Below are 20,552 nucleotides of genomic sequence, written 5' to 3'. Positions count from 1 at the left end.
CATTCATATCTGAAAGTACTCTCAAAATACACAACACAAAACACAATTCACAACCTGCAAATACTTACAACCCTAAGCTCCGCTTGACAATTCACAACCTGCCCGACTATTGGGCTGGGGGGCAGTCCCCTCCTATTCCTCGGTGACAGACAGACGCCCCGTGAGACGATGTGAACGACGAGGGAGAGGATGGCGGGGAAGCGTCATCGGGCCAACTGCTTTTCTCCTCTTGCAGTTGGGTTCGGTCGACGAAGACTCCACCGGCTCGCTCTGGCAGGACACCCTCACAAACGACATCTTATAGATGCTTGATCCTTCAATCACTGGTGGATGCTCCATCTGGGATCGATACTCCCACCACCGCTCCCTCACGATCGGATTTGGTGAATCTGTTTGCTCCCTGGCCCAGAGGAGCAGCTCTATGTACTCCGCGCGACTCCCTCCAGGAGTATCACCGCCTTTTCGCTCTATTGTAGATATTTGGCCATGGATGTTGCCGTTGCCGCTAGTTGGTCCTTGTTGTCAAACCAAGACTATATCTCCAACATCCTAGCTAGCTTCACAGGGTCGTCGTCTGCGATCCTCACGTATCGGTTGTACTCCTCCATCGATCTACTTCTCCACAGCACCTTCACTCACGAACAGTGGTTTTGAATGGAAGAGGAGAGGAGCAGCGCTAGTTTTGGATTAGAACGGGAGAGGAGCGATGCTGGTTTTGGACTGGAACAGGAGAGGAGGGGCGGTGGTTTTGAAATGGAAGAGGAGAGGAGCGGCGTTGGATTTAGATTGGAACATGAGAGGAGCGGCAGTGGTTTAAGAGGAGAAGAGCGGCGCTGGTCTTGGAAGTATTTTTTTGTTTTGCCTATTTTGGGTCAAAGTTTGACCATGCACTGTATTTGACAAGCAAAATGTGAATGCATGTCACCAAAAATTGTATTGTTTGGTTCGTATCTGAATGTACTTTCAAATTATATTATTTTTGCAACGTATAACATATATTTTATGCGCAAAAATCATGGTCAATTATGACCCAGAATAAAAGGGAGACTAGTTAATGTGGGGTCGCTTTCTTAATTGAAGGGTAAATTGATTTTGATTTTGATCCAGTCACAACGCGTCGTCCCTCTCGTCCAATCCTAAATCGTTGCCGCACGCTCCTCTCCCTCTTCTCCATTGCAAAACCACCTCCTCTCCTCTCCATCATCTCCATTGCAAAACCACCGTCTCGCCTCTCCCTCTTCTGATCTTCTCCATTGCAAAACCACCTCCTCTCCTCTCCATCATCTCCATCCCAAAACCACCGTCTCGCCTCTCCCTCTTCTCTATTGCAAGATCACCGTCTCTCCTCCCATCTTCCAAAGCTAGCACCGGACCACTCAGAAGGACATCTATGGAGAGGATGCAGCAGCGAATCAGGTAGATTGCCGGCGGCGACCAGGCAAAGTTAGCCAGTTTGAAGGAGATCCTTACTTGGTTTGACAATGAGCGGGATATTTCAAGGACGGTGAGGGTGGCAATGTATGCGAAAGAGCGAGACGACGGCAATGAGGGCAGCGATGTACATGTACTCCTCGGCGGCAGTCACGCCGTAGTCCTTTGAGTTCATCGAGTATCTCCTCTAGGCGATGGAGCAAATAGATTCGCCCGAGGCGATAGTCAGGCGGAGGTGGTGGGCGTACAGGTCGAAGGTCGAGCACCCAGAGGATAAGGAATCGATCGAGTATGGTGTGCCGTTCGTGAGGGTGCAGAGCTAGCCGGAGCCACAGGAGTATTCGTTCTCCCACCGCAAGAGGAGGCCGGATGGCACGACGTTGCTTCCCCGCCATTCTGCACAGTTCCCTCGACGCTCGCCTCGTTTAAATGGTGGCGGTAGGTGAGGGAGTCCTGGACTAGGGGGTGTCCGGACAGCCGGACTATCATCGTCCGCCGGACTCCAAGACTACGAAGATACAAGATTGAAGACTCCGTCCCGTGTCCAGATGGGACTTTCCTTGGCGTGGAAGGAAAGCTTGGCAATACGGATATGTAGATCTCCTACCATTGTAACCGACTCTGTGTAACCCTAGCCTCCTCCGGTGTCTATATAAACTGGAGGGCTTTAGTCCGTAGGACAACATACATTACAACAATCATACCATAGGCTAGCTTTAGGGTTTAGCCTCCTTGATCTCGTGGTAGATCCACTCTTGTACTACCCATATCATCAATATTAATCAAGCAGGACGTAGGGTTTTACCTCCATCGAGAGGGCCCGAACCTGGGTAAAACATCGTGTCCCTCGTCTCATGTTACCATCCGCCTAGACGCGCAGTTCGGGACCCCCTACCCGAGATCCGCCGGTTTTGACACCGACATTGGTGCTTTCATTGAGAGTTCCTCTGTGCCGTCACCGATCGGCCCGATGGCATCTTCAACCAACGACGCTGTCCAGGGTGAGACTTTTCTCCCCGGACAGATCTTCGTATTCGGCGGCTTCGCACTGTGGGCTAATTCGCTTGGCCATCTGGACTAGATCGAAAGCTACGCCCCTGGCTGTCAGGTCAGATTCGGAAGTCTAAACTTCACGGCCAACGTCCGCGGAGACTTGATCTTCGACGGACTCGAGCCACAGCCAAGCGAGCCGCACTGTTACGATTGGCATGATCTAGCTCTGCCGCCAGACAGTGCCTTGGTGGCCGCACACGGATCCGCTTCGGCCATTAGTCCAGAGCCGATCGCCCAGACCGAAGATTGGTGGATGGACACCGCCTTGGGGGCTCCAACTTCCACGGCGATGGAGCCGAACGCTAATCTTGTCCCCTGCAAAACTCGTGATTCCGAGGTTCCGGACTCCTTGCCGGACTCCGAACCTCCCGCGCCCCTACCAATCGATTTGGATTGGGCGCCGGTTATGGAATTCACCGCCGCAGACATCTTCCAACACTCGCCCTTTGACGACATCCTAAATTCGCTAAAGCACCTCTCGTTATCGGGAGAGTCCTGGCCGGATTTTGGCCAGGATGGTTGGGGTACGGACGACGAAGAAATTCAGAGCCCACCCACCACCCACTTTGTAGCCACTGTCGACGATCTAACCGACATGCTAGACTACGACTCCGACGACATCGACGCTATGGACGATGATGCCGGAGACGAACAGGAACCAGCGCCTATAGGGCACTGGAACACCACCTCGTCATACGACATATACATGGTGGACACCCCAAAAGACGGGGACGGCGAAGAAGCAGCGGAGGCAGACTCTTTAAAGAAGCAGCCCAAACGCCGGCGTCAGCGGCGCCGCTCTAAATCCCGCCACAGCAAGAATGGAGATTCCGGCACAGGAGATAATAATACCCCAGAGAGTGCCAAAGACAATCCCCTCCAGCAAGACTCAGCGCAGGAGGATGCAGAAGCAAGCCCTCACGAGAGGGCGGCAGACGAAGAGGTTGAGGATCATAACTATATGCCTCCCTCCAAAGACGAAGCAAACCTCAACGATGACGAGTTCGTCATACCTGAGGATCCCGTCGAACAAGAGCGTTTCGAGCGCAGGCTTATCGCCACAGCAAATAGCCTAAAGAAAAAGCAGCAATAGCTTCAAGCTGATCAGGACCTGCTGGCCGATCGATGGACCGAGGTCCTCGCGGCCGAAGAGTATAAATTCGAACGCCCCTCCAAAAGCTACCCAAGACGCAAGCTGCTCCCCCGATTAGAGGAGGAAGCATACATACCTCCGTCACCAGCGCACGATACGGCTGACCGACCATCCCGTGGTCGTGACAGAGAGGCATCCAGGCCCCCAGCCAACACCGTACCCCGGCATCGCTCCAAAAGTACGAAGCCAAGAGGGAACGCGCCGGACTTACGAGACATATTGGAGGACAAAGCAAGGGAATCCAGATCCATCTACGGATCACGTGGGCGCCCCACGACCCATGACGAATACCGTCGCGCCGGATACAATAACCCCGGCCGGGCCGAACACAGCAGACAATGCTCTCTCGAGCTGCGTCGTGATATTGCCCAATACAGAGGCGCCGCACACCCACTGTGCTTCACTGACGAAGTAATGGATCATCAAATCCCTGAAGGGTTTAAACCTGTAAACATTGAATCCTATGATGGCACAACAGACCCCGCGGTTTGGATCGAAGATTATCTTCTCCACATCCATATGGCCCGCGGCGACGATCTCCACGCCATCAAGTATCTCCCACTCAAGCTTAAAGGACCAGCTCGGCATTGGCTCAACAGCTTGCCCGCAGAGTCAATTGGGTGTTGGGAAGACCTGGAAGCCGCATTCCTCGACAACTTCCAGGGCACGTATGTGCGACCGCCAGACGCCGATGACCTAAGCCACATTATTCAGCAGCCAGACGAATCGGCCAGACAATTCTGGACACGGTTCTTGACAAAGAAAAACCAAATCGTCGACTGTCCGGATGCAGAGGCCCTCGCAGCCTTCAAACATAACATCCGGGACGAATGGCTAGCCCGGCACCTGGGGCAGGAAAAGCCGAAATCCATGGCAGCCCTCACATCATTAATGACCCGCTTTTGCGCGGGAGAGGACAGCTGGCTAGCTCGCAGCGACAATCTCCGTAAAAATTCTGGCAGTCTGGATACTAAGGACAACAACGGCAGGTCACGTCGAAACAAAAACAAACGCCGCATTAACGGCGACGATAAGGAGGATATGGCAGTCAACACCGAATTCTGAGGCTCTAAACCCGGTCAGCGGAAGAAGCCATTCAAAAGAACCACTCCGGGTCCGTCCAATTTGGACCGAATACTCGACCGCTTATGCCAGATACATGGCACCCCTGAAAAACCAGCTAATCACACTAATAGAGATTGCTGGGTGTTCAAGCAGGCAGGCAAGTTAATTGCCGAAAACAATGACAAGGGGCTAAACAGCGACGACGAGGAAGAGACCCGACCGCCGAACAATAGAGGACAGAAGGGTTTTCCCCCACAAGTGCGGACGGTGAACATGATTTACGCGACCCATATACCCAAGAGGGAGAGGAAGCGTGCACTAAGGGATGTCTACACGATGGAGCCAGTCGCCCCGAAGTTCAATCCATGGTCCTCTTGTCCGATCGCTTTCGATCGAAGAGACCATCCGACCAGCCTACGCCATGGCGGATTCGCTGCATTGGTTTTAGACCCAATCGTCGATGGATTTCACCTCACGAGAGTCCTGATGGACGGCGGTAGTAGCCTGAACCTGCTTTATCAGGATACAGTGCGCAAAATGGGCATAGACCCCTCAAGGATTAAACCTACAAAGACAACCTTTAAAGGTGTCATACCAGGTGTGGAAGCCAACTGTACAGGCTCAGTCACACTGGAAGTGGTCTTCGGATCCCCGGATAATTTCCGGAGCGAGGAGTTAATCTTCGACATAGTCCCGTTTCGCAGCGGCTATCACGCTCTGCTCGGACGAACCGCGTTTGCAAAATTCAACGCGGTGCCGCATTATGCATACCTCAAGCTCAAAATGCCAGGCCCTCGTGGAGTCATCACGGTCAACGGGAATACGGAACGCTCCCTCCGAACGGAGGAACATACAACGGCTCTCGCAGCAGAAGTACAGAGCAGCCTCTTAAGGCAATTCTCAAGTCCGGCCGTTAAACGGCCGGATACAGCAAAACACGCCCGAAGCAATACCAACCAAGACCACCTGGCGCGATCAGAGCACGCGTAGCAATGCGGCCCCAACCCCCGCCCGCGCATGATCGCAAGAATAACACTCCGCGTACATCATTATGCTTTGGAGATACCATGGGCACAGGGGAAGGGGCACGATCGCAATGGACCCAGAGTGCGGTTCGACCACACCAGGGGCTCGCAAGTGTGCCCCCCCTTTTTTTATTTTTTATTTTCCTTCTTTGTGTACACAGGACTCCGTTAACCAGAGGCCCTGTCCGGTGATGAACCTGCCGAACTCATGATGCAACGGTCAGGGACGAAAGAAGGCTGCGACGAACACTCAGGTGGTCTCAATTATGAACATTATATCCGATTATATACACCAAGTCCGCAGCTCACCCCTGGAGGGGGGACATGTTTAATTAGTCCAAATCCCTTGCTTACCGCACTTTGTATCAGTCCACACTCATAGCAGACTTTCTTTCATAAATAATGCAGCACCTTTTTGACTGCAATTACATTACCTTTTACATAGATATGCTCATTACATGACATTTTGCACCCGTATATTTTGGTACGGCCTAATACGCCAGGGGCTTATGTTCCCCACACTATGGTGTGATAAGTCCGAACACTTTCATAAGTGCGGCACCCCGAACTTATAGCATTATATGAATCGGCTCCGAATCATGTCTTGGGTCAATAGTTGGGTTTGCCCGGCTCCCACGTTTTGGTGCCTTACATTCTGTTCTGTCGGCTAAGGTGGCACTGGGAGAACCACTGCGATTGCGCCCTGGTTGAGCCGGGCGAGCGCCTCAGTGGAGAAAGCTAAAACTGACCGGCATGATAAGGCGAGAGACTGGTCGCTGTTCGAGAGGTTTTTTCGGGTCCTTAAAGACTCACGCCGCTTCGAGCGAAGTTCCGGACAATGTCCGACGAAGGCGTGGACAGCGCCCCGGATTCGGTCTTCCGAATACCAGGGGCTTCGCCGAAATTTAAAATTATAGAATTCTATGGCTAAGTGAGAGTGTTCAAGCATTATAAGTCCGGTTGCCTTGTTCGTTGGGTTGAGCGCCTCCCTAGATGGACCCAAAAATGGGAGCAAGAGTGCTCAAGTTTATCCCGAACACCCCAGCACTCGTGGCTTGGGGGCTGAAGCCAACGACTTGCCATCTCTCAGATTTTATAAACGGCCGCACAGAAGGTAATATTTTAAATTAAACAAGCGTTGCTCAAGGCGCACATGAACAAAGTTTCAGCGCACAGGATAATACATAGCAAGTTCACTCAAAGATGATATTTCTGGGGCACTCATCCGCAATATCGCGGGCTCCCTTCAGGACAGTTTTATAATACATTTCGGGCGTGCGATACTCCTTGCCCGGTGGTGGTGGGTCCGTGAGAAGCTTCTCCGCATCCAACCTGCCCCAATGCACCTTTGTGCGGGCGAGGGCCCGGCGAGCACCTTCAATACAGGCGGAGCGCTTGATGACCTCCACCCAGGGGCATGCATCCACCAGCCGCTGCACGAGGCCGAAGTAGCTCCCCGGCATGACCTGTTCAAGCCACAGCCGGACTATAAGGCCCTTCATGGCCTCCTCAGCTACCTTGTGGAGTTCGACCAGCTGCTTCAGCTGGTCGCTTGGGGGCACCGGATGGCCGGCCTCAGCGTACTGAGACCAGAAGACCTTCTCCGTCGAGCTCCCCTCCTCGCCATGATAGAATGCGGCGGCATCAGACGCACTACGCGACAGATCTGCAAACGCCCCTGGAGAGCTCCGAATGCGGGTAAGTGTCAGGTAGTTCACATTAACATGCCTGCTTTGCATGAAAAATGCCTTACCCGCCGCTATCTTCTTTATATCTTCAACCTCCTGAAGGGCCTTATGGGCCTCGGCCTTGGCGGACTTGGCACTTTCGAGAGCCGAGGCAAGCTCGGACTCTCGAGTCTTGGAGTCACGCTCCAAACTCTCATGCTTCTCCATGAGAGCCTGGAGCTCTTGCCGAACTTCCGCCACCCGCGCCTCCTGCTTTTCTCGCTCTGCCCGTTCCGCGGCCGCACTGCGTTCGGCCGCGGACACAACCTCCTTCAGGGCTGCCACCTCGTTAGTGGCCCCTGCAATACCCATATTATCCTTGTTAACTTCATTGCAACCAAAATCCTTTTCTATAAGGTAACTATTCAAAGTGGTTTTACTCACCTTCTTTGTGCTCGAGCTGCTTCTTCGCATGGCCGAGCTCTCGCTCGGACCGCTCGAGATCCTGCTTCAGCACATCGACCTCCGCTGTTAGTGCGGTAGAGGTCAACAGCGCAGCCTGCAAACCCATATTGACATATTTTAAGCAACCCTACGTATATCTTGTTAGATCCTCAGTCCGGCTTTTCTTTCTGAACACCGAACTGAGCATCAGGGGCTACTGTCTATGCGGTATTACATTACATAACTTTAACTTCTTACCTCAAAGCCTGTTAGAAGGCTGCTGCAGGCTTCGGTCAGCCCGCTCTTAGCGAGCTGAACCTTCTGAATCACCGCACTCATGATAGTGCAGTGTTGTTCCTCGATGGAAGCGCCTTTAAGCGCCTCCAACAAGTTATCCGGCGCCTCCGGTTGGACGGAGATCGCCGGTGTCACGGTCTTGCCCTTCTTTCGAAGGGGCCGCCCGCCAGACTCTGGAACCACTGCGGGTTCCGATGTAGAGTCCGGCACAAAGTCCGGGAGGCAGCCCGACGGCGCCTCTAGAGCCTCCTCTTGATGGGTCCCTCTCTGGGATCCCACCTCGGCACCCTCGCTGGCGCGGGGGGTAGTGGCAGTCGGAAGTGAGTCCACATCCGACGGGGCCAATGACCCGCTTGATGAAGCGGGGAGATCATCATCAGCCGGACTACAGACAGAATGCGGAGTTAGAAGGACACTACGCGACACGAAAGAAATTGCATATCAAGGATCCGGATACTTACGATCTTGCCGGACGACTGGCCCTTGGAGGCCACTCATCCTCGCCAACGGTGGTGTTGGCGAAACTGTCCGGGGGGATAGTCCTCCCCCTCTTGGACCCTTCGGCCTCCCCTATTGGGGAAGCCTTCCTATTCTTCTCTCCCTCCTCCGGGAGAGAGTCCTCCTCCTCCTCCTCGTCTTCGGGGGAGGAGTCCGCCTCGTCGTCGGACGCCTGATTGCGGGAACTCTTTCGAGTCCCCGCGGCCACCTTCTTGGCCTTCTTCTCCGGCACCACATGCGGTGCCGGAACCAGCAGCCCTGCTAAACGGGCGTCCACTGGGTCTTCTGGCATGGGAGCCGAGCTGATAAGCTGCTTGGCCTTCTCCATCCATTCCTGTCAAAGGAAAAGGAAGAATGAAACCCTCTTAGGATCAATTCGATTACCACAAGTGTCCCGTAATGGGGTTGAATCACTTACCTCGTCAGCCGGATGCTGCGAGCAAAATCCGCGATCTTCCGTCGCGGATGCGGGGGCTTCGGCGCCCTTAAACAGCACCCTCCAGGCGCCTTCGTATGTCGTATCGAAGAGCCCTCTCAGCACCTGGTGCTGTTCCGAATTGAACTCCCACAGATTAAATGCCCGTTCTTGGCATGGGAGAATCCGGCGAATGAGCATGACTTGGACCACGTCGACGAGCCTGAGCTTATTGCTCACCAGCTTCTGGATGCAGGCTCGGAGTCCCGTCACCTCCTTCGGATTGCCCCACAGCAAGCCCTTCTCTTTCCAGGAGGTGAGCTGCGTGGGGACGCCAGATCTAAACTCGGGGGCCGCTGCCCATGTGGGCTTGCGCGGCTCGGTGATGTAGAACCACCCCGATTGCCACCCCTTGACGGAGTCCACGAAGGCCCCTTCGAGCCAAGGGACGTTGGGCAACTTACCCAACATGGCGCCTCCACATTCCGCTTGCGTGCCCTTCACAACCTTCAGCTTGACGTTGAAGGTCTTGAGCCACAGGCCGAAGTGGGGCCGGATGCAGAGGAAGGCCTCACACACGACGATAAACGCCGAGATGTTGAGGATGAAGTTCGGCGCCAGATCGTGGAAATCCAGGCCATAGTAGAACATGAGCCCCCGGACGAATGGATGGAGTGGAAAGCCCAGTCTGCGGAGGAAGTGGGGAAGGAAGACGACCCTCTCATGAGGCCCAGGGGTAGGGATGAGCTGCCCCTCGTCGGGCAGCCGATGCGCGATATCGCCGGAGAGGTATCCGGCGCTGCGCAGCTCGGTGATGTGCTCCTCCTTAACGGTGGAGGCCAACCATTTTCCTCCCACTCCGGACATATTCGAAGAAGGTCGAGGCGAGATGCGCGAGCTTGGGCGTTGGAGCTTGAGCGCGCGGAGATGGATAAGCAAAGGAGGAAGAAGGCGTAGGTGAGAAGGTAAATCCTTATCCCTTATATATAGGCGGACGAAACTGTGCGTCCCCCCACCGGCCTGGTAAAACTCGCTTATCTCCCAAACGCCACCATCAATGGCGCGGTTGGGTTACCCACGTCCGTATTGATGAGAATCCCGGAATAAGGGGAACACGATCTCTGCTTCGACAAGACGTGCCAAGGAAACCGCTTCGCTAAACGTGCTGAGGTGGTATAGTAAAAAACGATTCAAGTAAAAGCCTGGTAGCGGTGTGATGTCACGCCGCATAATACATCAGCAGATTGGACTAGTGTACATTTTATTCTCTCTACGGTGGAATGTGGAATTTATTTTGCAGAGCCGGACACTATCCTGGTGTTCATGATCTTCTCTGGATTATTCAAGGGAGGAACCCGCCTTGCAATGCCGAACATTATGCGCGCCGGACTAATCGTCATTGAAGCCTGGTTCAGGGGCTACTGAGGGAGTCCTGGACTAGGGGGTGTCCGGACAGCCGGACTATCATCGTCCGCCGGACTCCAAGACTACGAAGATACAAGATTGAAGACTCCGTCCCGTGTCCGGATGGGACTTTCCTTGGCGTGGAAGGCAAGCTTGGCAATACGGATATGTAGATCTCCTACCATTGTAACCGACTCTGTGTAATCCTAGCCTCCTCCGGTGTCTATATAAACCGGAGGGCTTTAGTCCGTAGGACAACATACATTACAACAATCATACCATAGGCTAGCTTTAGGGTTTAGCCTCCTTGATCTCGTGGTAGATCCACTCTTGTACTACCCATATCATCAATATTAATCAAGCAGGACGTAGGGTTTTACCTCCATCGAGAGGGCCCGAACCTGGGTAAAACATCGTGTCCATCGTCTCCTGTTACCATCCGCCTAGACGCACAGTTCGGGACCCCCTACCCGAGATCCGCCGGTTTTGACACCGACAGTAGGGTTTAAGGTAAGCTTCACAATAACCTAATCTTCCACCTGCTCATGCTTACAATCAGTGTGACAGCTAATGAAAATCATGCTTACAATCACTCTCCGAGTACTGCTCCAATCACCCTAAAATAGCTCTGGACCTTTGGGTCAAAGTTGTGACACGGTGTACAAATAAAGAAAAATAGATTGGTGCTTCCTTCAGAAAAGAGTACTCCCTAGAAAACTGCCAATATAAGCTATTGGTATTTGGTTAGAGGATTTGCTGCCGAGAAAGATCCGTCCACAGAGAGCGCCACACATCTCACTAGTGGTGGTGGATGCCAATGCGTGCATGGAGCATGGTTGGTGTTGGTAATTTTTACCTGGCACACCTTGCACTCTGCATATATGCCAGTTCTATACGTACATTCACTAGTAGAAAAGGGTCAAATGTGAGACACATTAGTCCCGGTTTGTAACAGAACCGGCACTAATGTGTCCATTAGTGCCGGTTCCAACGGCTAGGCGGGAGGAGCTCTTTAGTACCGGTTCGTGGCGAACCTTTAGCACTGGTTCATGCCACGAACCGGTACTAAAAAAAGTGGTGGCAGGATGTTGTCAGAGTGGGGCCCTTCCAGCACCTTTAGTACCGGTTCGTGGCACGAACCGGTACTAAAGGTCGTCCTATTTAAAGCATTCATCCACCCGCACTCTGTTCTTCCCCCTTTCCCCTCTCCCTCTCCTCTGTTCTTCCCTTCTTCTTCTCGAGTTCATCACAAAATTTGCCCCAAATTTGTCAAGATTTGCAGGCCCTCATCCATTCAAATGATCACCAAGGTTAGCAACTTTGTCCTTTCATCTCTCATTGCTAGATTAGCTCTTGCATTGGTTTATATAGTGATTAATTGTGGGTTTTAGTAATTTGGGAGGAATTATATGTGGTAGTATTTGATTTATATGCAATTTGAGGTCAAAATAACACTTAGTTTGCATATGTAGGTGTGGTTTACTTAGTGCCTTCTAAATCTCCATTGTAACCACCGTCGATCGCCCGCACCGTCCCGTCGCCGGCACCACCTTGTGGTGAGCCTCTTGTTCATGAAATTTTATATAAAAAATTGATGTTTGTGTGATTTGGATTATATAGTTACTCATATAATAATTATCTTACCAGTACGTTGTTTGTTATACATAGTGCCATGGTTTTGATATCCGTCCCCGTCGACCCTCGTCCTTGTTATGATTCGGATGTGGTATATTCTCTTTTAAAACTATTTGTTGCATTTCGTGTTTATGACAAATTATGCCCATCAAGTTGACATAGATATTTTTATCTAGGAGGTATGTGAACCGGAAATTCCAACCGACCCTATTGTCGAGAGGTTAAATTTAGTTGAAAGAGAAAACGAGTACTTGAAAGAAAAATTGAAAAGAATTGAGGGGGAGAAGATGGAATTGGAGTTGCATGTTGCCGATGTCGTCGATGATCACAAGATCAAGATGGAGAAAATGCGCTTGAAGATTAGAAAGATTAGAAAATATGCCATCGATAGTGAGGCTTGGTATCATTATGCTGTTGGATCAATTGTTACCTTAGTTGCGATCTTGATCGCATTTGTTGTTGCATTTAAATGCTTTAGCTAGAGAGTTATTTGTTTGTTGCATTTAAGTGTTGTATGAACTTTATGTATGAACTTGTATTAATTTGGTCTATTCGGTGTTGTGTAATGAAGATGAGCCGGCAATGGATGTACGATGACCGATGCTCTCCCCAGTTCATTGAGGGCGTGCATACTTTTCTGCTTGCGGCTGAGGCAAACAAGTGGGCGGATGGTTTTATGCCTTGTCCATGTGCTGGCTGTAAGAATGGTCGCAATTACTCTACGTCAAGAACCATTCATGTCCACCTGTTTGAGTCCGGTTTCATGCCCCACTATAATGTTTGGACCAAGCGCGGAGAAAGAGGGGTTATGATGGAAGACAATGAAGAAGAAGAGGACGATGACAGCTATCCTGGCCATGGGTTCCCTGAATACGATGATACAACAATGGGGGAAGAAGCTGAGCCGGTAATGCGGGAAGAATCTGAAGAAGAGGCATCAGATGAGCCCGTTGATGATCTAGGTCGGGCCATTGCCGATGCAAAGAGAAATTGCGCAAGTGATTTGGAGAAGAAGAAGTTGCAGCGCATGTTAGAGGATTACAAAAAATTGTTGTACCCGAATTGCGTAGGTGACAAGAAAAAGCTGGGCACCACACTGGAATTGCTGCAATGGAAGGCAGAGAATGGTGTATCTGACAAGGGATTTGGAAAGTTGTTGGTAATGATAAAGGATATGCTTCCAAAGGACAAGGAATTGCTCGAGAGTACGTACGAAGCAAAGAAGGCTGTCTGCCCTCTAGGGTTAGAGGTGCAGAAGATACATGCATGCCCTAATGATTGCATCCTCTACCGCGGTGAGTACGAGGATTTGAATGCTTGCCCGGTATGTGGTGCATTGCGCTATAAGATCAGCCGCGATGAGCATGGTGATGTCGAGGGCGAGCGCCCCAGGAAGAAGATTCCTGCCAAGGTGATGTGGTGTTCTCCTATAATACCACGGTTGAAACGTTTGTTCCAAAACAAAGAGCATGCCAAGGCGATGCGATGGCACAGAGAAGACCGTAAGAAAGACGGAAAGTTGAGAGTACCCGCTGACAGGTCGCAGTGGAGAAAAATCGAAAGAAAGTACGGGCATGAATAATAAACATTTATCATGATATGAGGAAATAAATAATAACTTTATTATTACCTCTAGGGCATATTTCCTTCAGTCTCCCACTTGCACTAGAGTCAATAATCCAGATTACACAGTAATGAGTCTAACACCCATGGAGCCTTGGTGCTGATCATGTTTTGCTCGTGGAAGAGGCTTAGTCAACGGGTCTGCAACATTCAGATCCGTATGTATCTTGCAAATCTCTATGTCTCCCACCTGGACTTGGTCTCGGATGGAATTGAAGCGTCTCTTGATGTGCTTGGTTCTCTTGTGAAATCTGGATTCCTTTGCCAAGGCAATTGCACCAGTATTGTCACAAAAGATTTTCATTGGACCCGATGCACTAGGTATGACACCTAGATCGGATACGAACTCCTTCATCCTGACTCCTTCATTTGCTGCTTCCGAAGCAGCTATGTACTCCGCCTCACATGTAGATCCCACCACGACACTTTGTTTAGAACTGCACCAACTGACAGCTCCACCGTTCAATATAAATACGTATCCGGTTTGCGATTTAGAATCGTCCGGATCAGTGTCAAAGCTTGCATCGACGTAACCATTTACGACTAGCTCTTTGTCACTTCCATAAATGAGAAACATATCCTTAGTCCTTTTCAGGTATTTCAGGATGTTCTTGACCGCTGTCTAGTGATCCACTCCTGGATTACTTTGGTACCTCCCTGCTAAATTAATATCAAGGCACACATCAGGTCTTGTACACATCATTGCATACATGATAGAGCCTATGGCTGAAGCATAGAGAACTTCTTTCATTTTCTCTCTATCTTCTGCAGTGGTCGGGCATTGAGTCTGACTCAATTCAACCTTGTATTACAGGCAATAACCCTTTCTTTGCTTGATCCATTTTGAACTTTTTCAAAACTTTATCAAGGTATGTACTTTGTGAAAGTCCAATTAAGCGTCTTGATCTATCTCTATAGATCTTGATGCCCAATATGTAAGCAGCTTCACTGAGGTCTTTCATTGATTTTTTTATTCAAGTATCCTTTTATGCTATCCAGAAATTCTATATCATTTCCAATCAATAATATGTCGTCCACATATAATATTAGAAATGCTACAGAGCTCCCACTCACTTTCTTGTAATATAGGCATCTCCAAAAGTCTGTATAAAACCATATGCTTTGATCACACTATCAAAGCGTTTATTCCAACTCCGAGAGGCTTGCACCAGTCCATAAATGGATCGCTGGAGCTTGCACACTTTGTTAGCATCCTTTGGATCGACAAAACCTTCTAGTTGCATCATATACAACTCTTCTTCCAGAAATCCATTCAGGAATGCAGTTTTGACATCCATTTGCCAAATTTCATAATCATAAAACGCGGCAATTGCTAACATGATTTGGACAGACTTAAGCATCGCTACGGGTGAGAAAGTCTCATCGTAGTCAACCCCTTGAACTTGTCGAAAACCTTCCGCAACAAGTTGAGCTTTGTAGACAATAACATTACCATCAGCGTCAGTCTTCTTCTTGAAGATCCATTTATTCTCGATGGCTTGCCGATCATCGAGCAAGTCAACCAAAGTCCACACTTTGTTCTCATACATGGATCCCATCTCAGATTTCATGGCCTCAAACCGTTTTGCGGAATCTGGGCTCACCATCGCTTCCTCATAATTCGTAGGTTCGCCATGGTCAAGTAACATGACCTCCAGAATAGGATTACCGTGCCACTCTGGTGCGGATCTTACTCTGGTTGACCTACGAGGTTCTGTAGTAACTTGATCTGAAGTTTCATGATCAACATCATTAGCTTCCTCACTTATTGGTGTAGTCGTCACAGGAACCGGTTTATGTGATGAACTATTTTCCAATAAAGGAGCAGGTATAGTTACCTCATCAAGTTCTACTTTCCTCCCACTCACTTCTTTCGAGAGAAACTCCTTCTCTAGAAAGGATCCATTCTTGGCAACAAAAGTCTTGCCTTCGGATCTGTGATAGAAGGTGTACCCAACAACTTCCTTTGGGTATCCTATGAAGACACATTTCTCCGATTTGGGTTCGAGCTTATCGGGTTGAAGCTTTTTCACATAAGCATCGCAGCCCCAAACTTTAAGAAACGACAACTTTGGTTTCTTGCCAAACCACAGTTCATAGGGCGTCATCTCAATGGATTTTGATGGTGCCCTATTTAACGTGAATGCGGCCGTCTCTAAAGCATAACCCCAAAACGATAGCGGTAAACCAGTAAGAGACATCATAGATCGCACCATATCTAGTAAAGTACGATTACGATGTTCGGACACACCATTACGCTGTGGTGTTCCGGGTGGCGTGAGTTGCGAAACTATTCCACATTGCTTCAAATGTAAACCAAACTCGTAACTCAAATATTCTCCTCCATGATCAGATTGTAGAAACTTTATTTTCTTATTACAATGATTTTCAACTTCACTCTGAAATTCTTTGAACTTTTCAAATGTTTCAGACTTATGTTTCATTAAGTAGATATACCCATATCTGCTCAAATCATCTGTGAAGGTGAGAAAATAACGATACCCGCCGCTAGCCTCAACATTCATTGGACCACATACATCAGTACGTATGATTTCCAACAAATCAGTTGCTTGCTCCATCGTTCTGGAGAACGGCGTTTTAGTCATCTTGCCCATGAGGCATGGTTTGCAAGTACCAAGTGATTCATAATCAAGTGATTCCAAAAGTCCATCAGCATGGAGTTTCTTCATGTGCTTTACACCAATATGACCTAAACGGCAGTGCCACAAATAAGTTGCACTATCATTATCAACTCTGCATCTTTTGGCTTCAACATTATGAATATGTGTATCAGTACTATCGAGGTTCATAAAAAATAGACCACTCTTCAAGGGTGCATGACCATAAAAGATATTACTCATATAAATAGAACAGCCATTATTCTTAGATTTAAATGAATAACCGTCTCGCATCAAACAAGATCCAGATATAATGTTCATGCTCAACGCTGGCACCAAATAACAATTATTTAGGTCTAAAACTAATCCCGAAGGTAGACGTAGAGGCAGTGTGTCGACGGTGATCACATCGACTTTGGAACAATTTCCCACGCACATCGTCACCTCATCCTTAGCCAGTGTCCGCTTAATCCGTAGTCCCTGTTTCGAGTTGCAAATATTAGCAACAGAACAAGTATCAAATACCCAGGTGCTACTGCGAGCTCTGGTAAGGTACACATCAATAACATGTATATCACATATACCTTTGTTCACCTTGCCATCCTTCTTATCCGCCAAATACTTGGGGCAGTTCCGCTTCCAGTGACTTCCAGTGACCAGTCTTTTTGTAGTAGAAGCACTCAGTCTCAGGCTTAGGTCCAGACTTGGGTTTCTTCTCTTGAGCAGCAACTTGTTTGCTGTTCTTCTTGAAGTTCCCCTTCTTTTTCCCTTTGCCCTTTTTCTTGAAACTGGTGGTCTTATTGACCATCAACACTTGATGCTCCTTCTTGATTTCTACCTCCGCAACCTTTAGCATTGCGAAGAGCTCGGGAATTGTCTTATCCATCCCTTGCATATTATAGTTCATCACGAAGCTCTTGTAGCTTGGTGGCAGCGATTGAATAATTCTGTCAATGATGCTATCATCCGGAAGATTAACTCCCAGTTGAATCAAGTGATCGTTATACCCAGACATTCTGAGTATATGCTCACTGACAGAACTATTCTCCTCCATCTTGTAGCTATAGAACTTATTGGAGACTTCATATCTCTCAATCTGGGAATTTGCTTGAAATATTAACTTCAACTCCTGGAACATATCATATGCTCCATGATGTTCAAAACGTCGTTGAAGTCCCGGTTCTAAGCCGTAAAGCATGGCACACTGAACTATCGGGTAGTCATCAGTTTTGCTCTGCCAGACGTTCATAACATCTGGTGTTGCTCCTGCAGCAGGTTTGGCACCTAGCGGTGCTTCCAGGATGTAATTCTTCTGTGCAGCAAAAAATGAGGATAATCCTCAAGTTACGGACCCAGTCCGTGTAATTGCTACCATCATCTTTCAACTTTGCTTTCTCAAGGAACGCATTAAAATTCAATGGAACAACAACACGGGCCATCTATCTACAACAAACATAGACAAGAAAAATACTATCAGGTACTAAGTTCATGATAAATTTAAGTTCAATTTATCATATTACTTAAGAACTCCCACTTAGATAGACATCCCTCTAATCATCTAAGTGATCACATGATCCAAATCAACTAAACCATAACCGATCATCACGTGAAATGTAGTTTTCAATGGTGAACATCACTATGTTGATCATATCTACTATATGATTCACGCTCGGCCTTTCGGTCTCAGTGTTCCGAGGCCATATGCACATATGCTAGGCTCATCAAGTTTGACCTGAGTATTCTGCGTGTGCAAAACTTGCTTGCACCCGTTGTAGATGGATGTAGAGCTTATCACACCCGATCATCACGTGGTGTCTGGGCACGACGAACTTTGGCAACGGTGCATACTCAGGGAGAACACTTTTATCTTGAAATTTAGTGAGAGATCATCTTATAATGCTACTGTCAATCAAAGCAAGATAAGATGCATAAAAGATAAACATCACATGCAATCAATATAAGTGATATGATATGGCCATCATCATCTTGTGCTTGTGATCTCCATCTTTGAAGCACCGTCATGATCCCCATCATCATCGGCGTGACACCTTGATCTCCATTGTAGCATCGTTGTTGACTCGCCAACTATTGCTTCTACGACTATAACTACCACTTAGTGATAAAGTAAAGCAATTACAGGGCGATTGCATTGCATACAATAAAGCGACAACCATATGGCTCCTGCCAGTTGCCGATAACTCGGTTACAAAACATGATCATTTCATACAATAAAATATAGCATCATGTCTTGACCATATCATATCACAACATGCCCTGCAAAAACAAGTTAGACGTTGTCACATCCCTAGTTCTGGTATGACCTAGACTAGCTAGTCATTTGTGCATCATGTTTAAATTCCATTTAAATTTGAAATGAGGATTTGTGAACCCTCAGAATCATCTATGGAAATGACCCAGATAAAAATTGCTGCAAAAGGGTCCAAGAAAATGCTCATGTTGCTCTCTGAAAATATTGGACAGAGATAAAAATCAAACCAATATTTTTAGGAGGTCACAAGTATTTATTTTGGGCATTTGGAATTAATGCATAAATATTTGCATTGGAAATATATTATTTATATATATTAATATATGTCCAAAAATTATGCCACTTGTTGGGGAGTTCTGGAATAATGCCACTAGTTCGTACAAAAATTGGCATAAGTAAATAAAATGATTTAGTGTTTAAAACTAAATCAAAACAAATTACAGAAAACCAGAAACAGAAACAGAAAGAAAGAGGAAAAACCTACCTGGCGCTTACCTCACTGTGCAGCCCGTTACTGTGCAGCCCAGCAGCAGCCCAGCCCGCCTCCTCCTCTGTCTTCTTCCTCGTGCCTACTGGCACTGTGCGTGTCGCCTGCGCGCGCACCCGCGGCCACCTCCTGCTTCCAGCTCCTCCTGCCTCCCTGCTCGCTTCGTCGACCCCTGGAGATGCCACGCGGCCCCCCTCGACCCTCTCTGCCTCTCCCCGTTACTCTCTGCTCTCGCCCCCTCCTCTAACTCTCCCTCACGCGCACGCCCGAGCGCCACCGTTGCCGCCGTTCGCTGCCACGCGCGCCCCCGCCGTTCCCTCGACCGCCCGCCATGCTTGCGAGCTCCGCCATCGTCTACTACATCTCTTCGGCGAAGGAAGAAAGCCCGGACGGCCGGAAGCGTCGCCATCAAGCTCGTCTCCGCCGCCTCGGCCCGGAGATCGTCGCCGCTGTTCCGTCGTCACCAAGCCGTCCCCAAGCCGTTAACCATCCCTGCAGCTCCGTGGTGAGACGCTGACCCGTTTCCCCCTTGCCCCGTCGTCCCGAGCATCCTGTAGCCGTCGCCCCCATGAGCTCCGGTCGTCGCCTCACTCGCTGCCGGCGCTGCTCCCGGCCACCCGCCGGCCTCCCGTCCGGTCCTCTGGATTCGGACGAGCAAGAGCTCCTCCCCGGTGCCCTCAGTGCACCAAAACACCGCCCGTAGCTCAAATCCGAGCCGCGCTGCCGTCGTTTTGGTCGCCGCCGGCCAAGCTCCGGCGACTGTCAACGTGGCAGCCATTAGCGCTAACCCTGCCAACTAAACACCCCTAATAGCCACTGACAGCAGGCCCCACACCTGGTCAAACCCCAGTCAGCGCAGAGTTTGACCGGGATTAGTCCCTGTGTCACTGACATGTGGGTCCCAGCCTCAGGTTTGACTTGGTCAGCACCGTTGACCTGCTGAGGTCAGCATGACGCTAGGCTGACGCAATTATTCATTTTTTGGATTTAAAATAAATTAGGAAATTCCAGAAAATTAGCAAAACTTCAAAAAATCATAGAAATTCAACCGTACCTCAGATTGAAACAATTTATATATGAAAAATTATCAGAAAAATGCAATCTTTCCATCTGTACTAGTTTCATGCATGAAAAACCAACTTATACATGCTGTATAGGTGAAAACACATAAATGGCATTTATAAAGACATAGCTTGGAGTTGCATTTGAATTCTTGATTCGAATGGACTTCTAGCAAATGAATGCTAGCTGCATTAGCTCAAACAGCATCACATCTACATGCCATGATCATGCATCATATTGTTGCATATGCTTGTGTTTTGATTGTTGGCACCGTTCCTTCTCGATAGGTCCTGCTCCGGAGAGTGCTCGGGAGTACCTGTCTATGAAGTGCCTTCCTTGTTGATCTACCAGGCAAGCAACCCCCCCTTGTTCATTCCGATAAAATCCTAATCTCTCGCTCCTGCTC

The sequence above is a fragment of the Triticum dicoccoides genome, chromosome 5B, assembly GCF_002162155.2.
Source record: "Triticum dicoccoides isolate Atlit2015 ecotype Zavitan chromosome 5B, WEW_v2.0, whole genome shotgun sequence".
Classification (NCBI taxonomy): Eukaryota; Viridiplantae; Streptophyta; class Magnoliopsida; order Poales; family Poaceae; genus Triticum; species Triticum dicoccoides.
The sequence above is the reverse complement of the archived record's forward strand: the minus strand, read 5'-3'. Positions refer to the sequence as shown.